General features: G+C 40.4%; 1 protein-coding gene across 7 annotated transcripts in view; it reads left to right on the forward strand.

Annotated features, from left to right (window-relative positions):
* The window catches only part of ITPR1 (inositol 1,4,5-trisphosphate receptor type 1), a 326,193-nt gene that overhangs the window by 105,525 nt on the left and 208,444 nt on the right, over nt 1-12,224 (forward strand). The window lies entirely within an intron of this gene.

Raw genomic sequence — 12,224 nt, forward strand, 5'->3', positions numbered from 1 at the left:
TCCTGGACGCCATTCTTTGTACCACGCCTGAGCATGTGAAGCATCTGGACGTTTCCGCTGCTAAGCTCTGTGATCTATGTACCGACAAGGCCTCCAGCAAGCACATTGCTAGCAGTCGCTTGAGACTGTTAGAACCTTGCTAGGTGGAGTGGTCCCCGGGCCAGCACTTCCCATCACCTGGGAGCTTGTTAGAAATGCAGAATTCCAGATCCCTCCTCAGAGCTGCTGCATTAGTGCCTGCATTTTAACAAGATCCTTAGATGATTTGTCTGCATATTAAAGTTGGAGAAATGCTGTATTTAGAATTCATTTATTCTGCAGGCTGCAGTTTCTCAGAGTGTGGTTGGGGGCCATTTACATAAGAATCACCTATAGAACTTGTTAAAAATGAGGATTCCTGGGCCACTATGTTCCACCCAGGCATCTGTATTTTACTAAAACCCCCTGGCGATTTTAATATACCCATGTTAGAGCATACTGCGGTGTGAAATCTTAAAGGAGCTCTTCTCAGTGGAAATCACCTGGGGAGTTTTGGTGGGAAACCTTGCTCATGCCCCACCTGCAGACCAATGAATTAGAATCTGTGAGGGAGGGGTCAGAGCACTGTATTGTTTTGAAAGCTCCCCCATGTGACTATGAGGATTAGCCAGGGCTGAGAATCACAGCCCTCAAGGATTTTAGGCAGGGGAGTCAGTTATAGAAAGAGAATTCTAACCGTCAAGTAGAATTCCAAGTACAGCAAACAAGCTGCTTTTGAGACATAATTCATAAGAGTCTAGAATGCTTTTTGCCTCTCGCTGTTGTCTTTGTCAGTCCATCTTGTCACTTTTGGTAACTTAAGGGCATTGATTCTCAAGAAGGTTAGGAAGGATGGTTTAATCCTGTGGTTCTTAATGGGGGATAATTTTGCCCCAATCAGAGGACATTTGGCAACATATGGAGACATTTTTTTGGTAAGAAACTGGGGGATGGGGTACTACTGACGGCTGAAGAGCACAGGCTGGGGATGCTGGGATGCTGCTAAGCATCCTACAGCATGCAGGAACCCCGCCCCCCCCCAACTCTGCCACACCAAACAAAGGATTATAGGTGATACCCTATTAACAAGTAACAGTGTTGAGAAACCCTGGTTTAATCTCCTGGTTTGAGACAAGGTTATCATTTTTGAGGAGGCTTCTAGGAGAACCTCTATTATAACAAACCACTATCTGGGGTGACTGTGTATCTTTCAGGTAGGTATTTTGGGGAGAGAAAAAATTCGATAATCATTCTTGGCAAATATTTTGACTTCCAAAGGCTGCTTGATGGTAGACTGTGTGTGTTTGCTAAGATAAAAATAGAGTGCAAGTAAAGGAAACATAGGTCATGAAATTCAGAAAGCAACTTTTCATTCAGGGTAAATATATGACATCTTTGACTCTTGATTTGTTTGGTTAGTTCCTTTTGGCTGGTTTAGAGTCAGTGAAAGGGCCTCTTTGGAAGGAATCTATTCATTGACAGTATGAGTAATATGTAAAAAGTCAAAGCCATGTGGAGGAGAGGCCCTGCTCACAAATGGTAGGGGCTGATTGGGAAATCCCAGCGTGGGGGAGAAGTGCTGGGAGGCTCAGAGTTGTGTTTCTAGGTCCTCAGTGGAGACCAGTGAAGAAAGGACCAGAACAAGACAAACGAGCTGGTGTCTTCTCTTGGTTGTTGGTGTTTACTTGCTGTCTTATCTCTCTGTGGAGAAATGGGTGCAAACCAGCCATGACAGGTTTGTTGATTTAGGTGCCATTGCTTTGAACCCCAAGTGGAGAACAAGGGAAGACAACATACCTTTGAGGTTCCCAGGTAGCGGAGAGTGGACAGCAGGTTGGTGGTATTAGCCTTTCTCATTCTGAACTGTGGGCCATAACAGGAAGTCTGACCCACTTCACAGAGAAGTAAGTTAATTCTGGGGCTAATATGCTGCATATAATGCAACAAATTTTCCATTCTTTTTAAATTGTTTTTTCCCTTTTCCTGCCCTACCCACTGACTTCAGCAATAGATCTGAAAGCTCTGCTGAGGGGCCTTCTCTCACAGACTCTCCCATCTCTCCCCACACTGGGTTAGGTGCCCCTTTGCTCCATACACCCTGGAGTTATCTGTTGGCTCCTCTCCCTTCCTGAGAACATTTAGGACCCGATTGTACTGACTCTTTATCTCTAGTACACAGGCGCTTAAAAAATGTTTGTTGAATGAAGGAGAAATCAAATTACTTCAAGAGAGACTGCCTATGTTTCCTTTGTGTAATGGGAGTTTCTAATGGGAAAAGTATTTTTCCAGGAGGATCCCAGGATGACCAGTCCAATAGCTTATGTAACTCCTTTCAGACTGGATGTTCCAGACTTTTTGAATGCCCTTTTGTAGAAGATAGGACATATTCTCAGAGGTTCACAAGTGCTGTAGTTTGTTTAAATAGCCAGGGCTATACACAGTGAAGTTTCATTTGCCTTTTAACTCTGAGAGGTGCCCAGGATCTAGAGTTCTATTAGAGCAAGGCTTTGCAAAATCTGTGGTATTACATGCTATTCACAGATCTCATTTAAGCTGGGCATTCTCTTATTTTGAGATACATTTCAGTTCACTGTATTTCTTATTTGACAGATCTTTCCATCTATTTCTTCCTTTATAGAATATATTGGTTTTCAGGTGGATTGGGAAATTGGACCAGGTTACATATATAACAGGGTTTACCCTTCCTTCCTTCCTTCCTTCCTTCCTTCCTTCCTTCCTTCCTTCCTTCCTTCCTTCCTTCCTTCCTTCCTACCTTCCTACCTACCTACCTACCTACCTACCTACCTACCTACCTAACCACCTACCTACCTACCTAGAAACAATCTTGTTTTGAACTTGATGAATACTTGTGTGGTTTTTATTAAAAAAAATTCATACTTAAAAAGAAATTTCACAGATGATTTTATTATAGAAAATTTTAAGCCCATATACAATGTGAGAGAATAATAGTATAATGAACATCCATGTTCCCAACACCCACCTTTAATAGTTATGAACTCATGGCCAATCTTGTTGGCCGATCTGTATCCCCCCATTCCCCTCTTCCTGATTATTTTGAAGCAAATAGGTATCCTAGCATTTTGTTACAGATTACATTTTAAAACTGCTGCCTATTAATGGTATTATATTTGGATAATACAGGGAGTCAGCAAAGCAAAGCCTCCCTTGGTCACAGTCCCTCTGGGTATTAGGCTTTGGGCCAGGGAATGCTCACTGCCCAGGGTGTCCTGTGAGTAACGCAAATAACTGAGGCCATTTGGGGAGTCAGTGATGTAATCTCTCTTGTGCCTTTCCTCCTCTCCATTATAAACCAACAAATGCCCAACCCAAACCCTGACAAAACAAAGCATGTTTTCCCAGCAATGGAAATCAGACACTATTGTTAACCTTCCACATAAAGGGAAATTTTGTTTAATCCTCCTTTTGGTAAGAACAGCTACTATTTTATTTTTATTTTTTATTCAGGTATTACACACACACATACATGTATACACAAGCCTTAAATTCACATCTCAGTGAAGTTTTACAGTCACTCTCTCACTCACTCACATTCACATGACCCCAACCCACATTGAGGTAGAAACCATTTCTAGCATCTCAGAAAGTGCCCCTTACCAGGAATTATCCCTACCCACCCACCACCCCCCCCCACCCACCACACACACACACACACACACACACACACACACACACACACACACACAACAAAGGTAACCAGTATTCAGACTCTTCTGTCTATAGATTAGTTTTGCCTGGTTTTGAATTCATGTAAATAGATTCATTAAGTATAATTGGATTCTTTTTTTTTTTTTTTTTTTTGCTTTGACTTCTTTCACTCAAAATAATTTGTTAAATCCAGTGTATTCTTCTAGCTGTGCGGTATACAATGGGTATGCAGTCTGTGTATCCATTCTATCATGGTGGTGAGTATTTATTGAGTGTTTACTCTGTGTCAGGATCTGTAGTAAGTGCTTTAAATGAAGTAGTTAATAATTTAAGTTAGTTTGTAGTTAGTCATTGTGGTTATTGCCCTTGTATTGGCAAGAGACAAAAACCTATAGAGACTGTGTAATTTTCTCCAGATCATACAGCTCCCATGGTCGAGCTGAGGTTTAAACCCAGTCAGCTAGATTGCAGAGCGGTATCCACTCAGTCCTTCTGTATCTGGGTCTTTTTGAGTTACCTGACTTGGAATGTATGCTTCCACATACTCCATCGGGTCTCAAGGATCTTTGGTCCCTTAAGGGTGACTCATTTGCCAGAGGAAGACACGCAGCCACAGAGAACTTCAGTAACCTAGCCAAGACTCCTTAGGTACTGAGTGGCGGAACCAGGACTGATAGCCAGGTTTCCAGATTGATTGTGTCTTACTTTCTGGCATTCTCTTAGGTGATGGTAAAAGCCTTTGTTCATTTCTATTGCCACCAAAGTGAAGTGGTTTTTCACTCTGGAAGTCGGCTAGGACTCTTGGTGGTAAACCACAGAAACGGAGTAAGATAAGGCAAAAAGCAAACTGCTGGAAGAATATCAGATAGCTCAAAATCAGCAGGGACGCAGCCAGGCTCAGGCACAAAGGAGCTGTAGGAGCACCACCTGGTCCTTGTTGAGGAACCTTTTGTGGGGGGTGTCACCTCTGTCACAGTAACCCGTCACCCCTTGTTCATCCACTATGCATATTGCCCCTGGACATCTCACCTTGCTGTCACAAGTGATCCTTAAGTGGCTTTGGGTCTTTGCATCTGTCTGTCCAGGTACAGAGGGAGGGACATCTGACAGTCCAAAGGCAGGCAGATGCTTGTGTTACGGCTGTAGCTGGAGGGCGCTTGTGTATACTTTTGTATAGTGGGAAGAGGCCTTGCCTTTAGAATTGATTATTTTCAATAATGCTCATGAATTGGTAAATAAAAATTTAATTGGTTGAGCTAAAGTAGATCAAAAAGGAAGTGTGTACCTGCGTTTCCACTTAGTTAATGTGTTTGTGAATGATGGCTCTACAACCAGGAAAGGTGAAAAAGGTAGATGATAACAGCCTTGAGTGTAATTAGCTGGGGTTTTCCTTTTTTTTTTTTTAACATGTATTTTTAAATTAAAAAAATTCTTTTTTAGTGTTTGTTTAGTTTGAGAGAGAGAGAGAGCAAGTGAGGGCTCGAGTAGGGGAGGAGCAGATAGAGAGGGCGAAAGAGAATCACAAGCAGGCTCTGCACTGGCAGCACGGAGCCTGACGCGTGGCTCGAACTTAAGAACAATGAGATCATGACCTGAGCCAACACCAAGAGTCAGATGCTTAACTAAGCCACCCAGGTGTCCCTGACATATACTTTTTAATTGAAATATATTTGATGTATAACACTGTTGTAAATTGAAGGCATACAACTTGATATTTTGATACATTTATATATTGTAATGTGATTGCCATCGTACCCATAATTAGCACCTCCATCTCCTTATGTAATTATCCTTTTTCTTTTTTTTTAGTGATTGGAAAAATTAAGTTCTAGTTTCTAAGCAAATTGAATGATTGTAGCACACTACTGTTATCTACAGGATAGTATGTTAGATCTCTAGGGCCTACTTACTACTTGTAAGTTTGTACCCTGAAACAATTACTGTCCTGAGTTTTCTACTCAGAAAAAGCATCTGATGGCCTAAGTGGGAAAAAAATTAACTCGTTTCCCTTTGTCTCTTAATAACAATGTGTATATTCTTATGCAGACAGGTATTGGAAGGTTTGTTTTGCAGTCCCAGTTGGAATATGTCACTTAACTTCAAAGGACTCCTGTCATGACTTGGGAAATGTGATTAACAAGCAACAGACACAACAGTGTGTTGTACTGGTTTCCTGTTTTGTGAATTGGAGTTAATTACTTGTTCATTGAAGGCTTTTGTTGGAAATATGAGTGGGTTTTACTTTTGTGAACTGCCATTTTAGACTACTCTTAAACCTCGAGTATCCACTTATTTATTGGCCTAATATTTTATTGAATGCGATAGGGAACAGAATGATGAAGAAGCCATACCCTTGTGAAATACTTAAGATATGAATTGTTTTGTAGTCCCCTTTGGTTACTTCTTTTAAATCTTAACTCCATTATTGGGGAATTAATGCCCCGTCTTCTCTTTGGTAATCATACTGTCTGTTCTTTTGAAATTTTCATTCCTCTGCCTCTTAACCATTTCAAAAGAAGGCAGGATATGAACAACACTTAAATTTTTCATACTTGTAACTTACATAAACTCCCCCCCTTGATTTCTCTCGATATAAAATTGCATGTACATATGGTGGGTGAATGAAGACATTTTTAAAAAATCATAGCTTGTTGATTGTGTTTTTGGTCTTTGAAGTAGGTTGGAAGAGCTCATTCTATGAAAGAAGGAACTGTTTTTGTCTAGTATAACAGCTACAACTCCAGCCGGTGCCTGGTAGTAGGAAAGAGCAAAATGGATACTTGGCAAATTCAAGGACAGACAGTAGCAGAGGTTGGTTAGGTATACAGCAAACTCCTTCTTTCTTGGCACTCATCTGAACTGCATTTTTTAGCTCCTTATATCTTGGTGGGGTCATGTGTTTGGTTATCACTGATGACTGGTGATACAGGTTTTGTGTTCCTTCCAGGACAGTACAGCTAAGAGCAGGTGTGCCTTCTCGTGGCTGTCTTTGCTGAGACCTCCTCCTTCAAGTGGGAGACCTGAGGGCCTGTGGGAGATGTCCTTGGAATGTATGCCCAGTAGCAGAATTGCCAGATTATATGTTACAGGTTCTATATATCTACGTAACTTTACTCATCCCTAGTTTCACTAGTTTGCCTATCTCTCAACAGTGCAGAAAGGTTTCCACATCTCCACTGATCTGTGGCATTATCCAGCTTGTTGCCTTTTGTCATTCGGTTGCAAAGTGATAAGTCAGTAAAAACTGAAATGCCTTTGAGTACAAAAAGGTTGTTTAAAAAAGTTAAATATTTTCAATGGTATGTGCACCTTCTTTAAAAAGTGAAATCCTGGAGGTGGGAATGAACGTCATAGATACAGGGTTTTCTTTTGTGGGTGATGACAGTGTTTTGGACCTAGGCAGTGGTGGTGGTTGCACAACATTATGTTCTAAACGCCACTGAATTGTTTACTTTAAAATGGTTAATTTGGGGGCGCCTGGCTGGTTCAGTTGGTAGAGCATGCGACTCTTGTTCTTGGGGTTGTGAGTTGAAGCCCCATGTTGGGTATAGCGATTACTTAAAAAATAACATCTTTAAAAAATAAAATGAAGGGGCACCTTAATTGGGTGACTTAGTCGGTTAAGCAACCAACTTCAGCTCAGGTCATGATCTTGCAGTTCTTGAATTCAAGCTCTGTGTGGGACTCTGTGCTCTCAGCTCAGAGCCTGGAGCCTGCTTCAGAGTCTGTGTCTCTGTCTCTGTCTGCCCCTCCCCTGCTTGCAGGCTCTCTCTCTCCTCTCTCCCTCTCTCCCCCTCTCTCTGTCCCACTCCCTCTCCCTGTCTCCCTCTCCCCCCCCCACTCAAAACTGAATAAAACATTAAAAAATAATAAAAAATTAAAAAGTTAAAAAGTAAAAGTAAAATGGCTAATATTAATGTGAATTTCACCTCAAAAAAGTTCAAATACTGATAAAATGCAGAATAAAACTAACAATTCTATGTCTGACACCTCAAGCCTTCCACTTTTCAGAGGCAACAATTTTAAATGTTTTAACATTTTCTACTGACATTTACCCCTGTATTTCTAGATGATATGTATCTCTTTTTAAAAAAAAAATTGTTAATGTTTGTTTATTCTTGAGAGACTCCCTCTTCTGGAGGGAGGGAAAGCGGGAGGAAGGGTCTTTATTCTGCCCTGCCTAGTTGCAGATGGATAGCCATGTTGTATTTGTAATGCTGACATCCTTCAGCATTACCATCCTTCTTCTGCCCCCCACCACCCCACCCTCACTCCTTAAATAACTCCTGTATTTCCAACCTGCTAGTTGATGGATGGCTTACTCAACATTTCAGCTTGGATGTTTCATAGGCACTTCAAACTAAGCATAGCTAAAATTACTGATTTCTACCTCTCTCCCCAAAGCCGCCCCTCCCTCGCCTCAACCTTTCTTGGTGGGCACTGACACCACCACCACCACCAAAAAAAACCCAACAAAAAAAACAAGAAAAAAGCCCCCTTGCCAGGTTCTCTGCTTAAAGTCCTGGGGTAGCTTCTCACTGCTTTTAGAAATAACTATTCCCTGCTTCGCCAGGGTCTATATGACCCTGCATGATGGAACTTCTGCCTGCTTCTCTGGCCACATCTCTTGTAACTCCCTTTTGCCCAGTACCCTTCAGGCTGTTTTTTTTTTCTATTTTTTTACGTAACCATGTCAAAATTTCTTTCAAGGGCCATTGTGCTTGCTAGTCTTTCCCCTTGGAAGGCTATGCCTCCAGATGTTTATCAACGTGGCTCCTTCACACCCTTGAGCTATCTGTCAGGTGCCCCTCTGCTGGAGTTGCCCAACCTCACGGCCCCCGTGTAAAACGCTGCTGCTGTATACCAGCCACATTGTGTCAGCATATAATTCTTATTAGTACATAAATCCTCTGTTGTACTCTTTGACTTGATGTAGTTCAACTCGTGTCTTTAGTTTTTTGCTATCATTAGAATTGTACTAAGAAACGTGTGAGTTGGGTTCAGTGTTTTATTTTCAGCACCCGGTACCACACCCAACACACAGTAGGCATTTTAATAAATAGTAATTGAATCGGTGAATAGATGCATGGGGACTTAGAGCTGGAGGTATCTTGAGAGGACATACCTGCCCCCACTTGGGGAGCTGTAGAGATTACAGCACAATCCGGTCACTAATTCAGCAACCATCACTGCGTTCTTTCTGTATTCCTAGGCCCTGAATTACAAGTGCTTGGAGAACAGACAAAAATCTCTGCACTCGGGAACCAAAGGAGGGTGATATGGAGACAGTGGGGTTTCGCCTGTTCTTCTGGTAGCCTTTGTTATGTGACTTAGTCTTTAATGTGACTCTCTCTGGGTGCGCTTCTTTGCTTTTTCACTCCCCCAGGGACTCTGGGGCACACCTGTGACTCCTCTTGACTTCCTCTTCTCTTAACTGTACCATAAGTGCTCATTTCATAGTTGATGAATCTTAAAGCTGTTGAACGTTCTCCCTCCCACCAAGTTCTGGGATGCTGTTTAAACCATGGAACATCACCCATGGCCATGGGTTCCAGCCCACTCAGCCCTTTCTCACTTAACCCAGCTCTCTTTTTAGCTAACTTCTGTGCTAGCCCAGCATGGCATCTGCTAAAGCTTAGGAATATTCAGGAGTAATTTTTTGAAAGCTTAATTTAGTTTATTCTTCAAAGGCTTAAAATAACAGTTGTCACATAAGGTATTCTTTGTGGCATTTCTTTGGGGTGAGATCAAACTACTCTGTGTGTACATGCGTGTGTGTATATATATGTGTGTGTGTATATATATATATATATACGCACTTCCCTCAAATATGTATTATATATATTTTTTTTTTTTCTACTGGATTTCCTGCATTTGTGTATTTCTATACTTAGCCCAGTATTAAGATCCAGTGGAACTTTAATTTTGTCCTGCTGTGCCATCCAAATAGCAAAGGGCAATGTGGAGCCGCTGACTTGCAGAATTTTGGAAGGTTAGTTTAACATCACATTTGAATTGCTTAATTTAATTTTCTCTTTGAATCAGTTGCTAAGCAACTGGCAAGACAGGACAAAATCAGCAAGGCTAATTTGGTTCAGTTACTAGTTTGTTAGCATCTCTTATGTTTACATAGCTGATTGGTTGTAAATAGGCTTAATCCATTGCAATGCATTGTTTTGTCCAAGGAAAATAGTTGGTGTGGAAGTCATGGCAAGGCTTTGGTTGCATTGATAGTGCTTAAATTTACACTCTTATCCTGGGTGAATGTAAAGTCATCTGAAGTTTTGAGCCTGTGTTGTGACCCACTTACTTGTCATGTGGGGTGTTTGACTTGGCTGTCCCTTGAACATTGTAGAATAGTTCTTTCCATTGCATGTTAATCCATTGGCATTATGGTTCCATTCTGATTGTTCCTAAAATCAACTTAAATTCTTTTGTTTGCAATTCATACCATTTAGTTATTATCAGGTGAAGTTTGTTGGAGGAAAAAGTCCGTTGTACTCTCATTATTGATGAAATTTAAAACTGTTTATTTACTCTGTTTGGTCCATAAAGTAAGTCCTGTGTGAAATATTAATACCAACGGCATACATGTTTTGAATGCCTTTTTTAAGTCCTGTGATTATCGAGGAAGTCACCCTTGCTCAGTCCACTCTTTGCCCACCCTCTATTCTGTGCCAAAGAAAGGACCTTAACAGCTAACCAATAGTCTCGTGGTTGTGTGTAATTGTTCATGGGGTAAATAGTGGGTTCACATATGTCAGACTGGTAAGAATACTGTCTCAATGATGTCATTAAGTGGCCATTGATACAGTAACAGTGACCTGTGGCTTTCATAAAAGGTGGGGCCAGCAGCTCTATTTTTAACAAGTTACCTGTGTTGTCTTTTGTTTTCTAAAGATCTAGATGGCATCTTTCATATGCTCTAATGATTACTTTGATGATTACTTTATGTTCTTGATGAGTATGTATATACCTTATAACTGCTTATGACTATATAGAAATATTTAGTGATGAAGATTACAGAACAGAAAATACTTTTTATTTCTATGGTTGATGTTTTATTTTTTCCTCCACACTGTATTTGTGCAGTAATTGGTAAAAATTCACTGATCACAACTAAAAGAAATGGTGGTCTGACTTAGAGCAAAGTCCTAGTGTCTGCGTACTTGATAGCAAATGAATTTTTGTTGCTGTGAGAGAGTTAGTTGGGAACTACAAAAACTCAATATTGTTCAAGTTCCTTTAAGAAAATCTGTTTTAGTGAACAGACGAGAGTAAGTTTGTGGTTAGTAGGCTGAATTTCCTTAGAAGCTTGTTCTGAAATACTTCAGGGTATAATTTTTCCAAATCTGGGTTTTCATTCCAAAGTTACTGATTGTACTATATAAATACTTAACCATTTGAAAACCTAAGTATGTCAGTATGTACATTTCTCAGGGAATAGGTGTCACTATTAGTGTTAGTTTTCAAGAGCAATTCTTTCTTTTTTTTTTTTTTCTGATTCTTCTCTCTTCTGCCTATTTTTTTTTCAATATATGAAGTTTATTGTCAAATTGGTTTCCATACAGCTCCCGTGCTCATCCCAAAAGTCTTTCTTTTTTTTTTAAGAACAATTATTTCTAAACTTTATTGGTGGCATATCCCTGTCAAAAAATTCAGCAAATACACCCCTAAACTATGTGTATGTATATATGTAAAAGTTTTATGTATGTGTCACTGTACTAATATATTGTATATATTGTAAAAATAAGCAGGAAAATAGACATTGATGAAAAGAGTAAATAATAGTGTAGTATCCTGTCAATCATGATTATCCTGTTATGATTATCATACTGTAAGGCACAGAAGTGCTGTAGGGTAAGGCTAATAATTAGAGACAATACTTTAAATGGTTTTTTATCATTTTTATTATCTAGGTGATGTTAGGTGTTTTTGTTTTTTTAGATCATCATTATTTTCTCTGTATAGTGGCTCACGAGAGGAACATGAGGATGGTTGATTGTGCCATTTTTTCATTTGTGGGGTTTGCATTACCATTGTCTTCAATGTTTGGATATCTTGGCAGAAATATTTTGAAGCCGCTGGTCTATTTTGTGAGGGTCAGTTGCACCACCTAGGACAATATACAAAGTCGTGTGAGCCCAGGCATACCTAAATGGGAGCACATTGTGATGCGCCGATGCTGAGAGACAAGGGCATGTATTGTCTCAGCACAACCCCCAGATGTTCTATTCTCCCGAGAATCATCTAGTACATGGTGTTAAAGAGACCACTGCCCTAGGAAGTCTCTACAAAAAGACTTCTGTAGTATTTTTTTTTTTTTAAGTGTGGTTGGCTTGAAGAGAGTTGTATTTACAAATGAAAATGCTTGTGTTTTTGCATATAACTAGGATGTCTGTCCTTCTAGCTGTCCATCATGAAGGAAAGGAGATGACTGGGGGTGGGGGTAGCTTTAAGAGCCCTGGACTCTGAGTCCTAGCTCTGCCACTAACTGGCTGGGTGACAATGGCAAATGA

Source organism: Felis catus, chromosome A2 (genome assembly GCF_018350175.1).
Source record: "Felis catus isolate Fca126 chromosome A2, F.catus_Fca126_mat1.0, whole genome shotgun sequence".
Taxonomy (NCBI): domain Eukaryota; kingdom Metazoa; phylum Chordata; class Mammalia; order Carnivora; family Felidae; genus Felis; species Felis catus.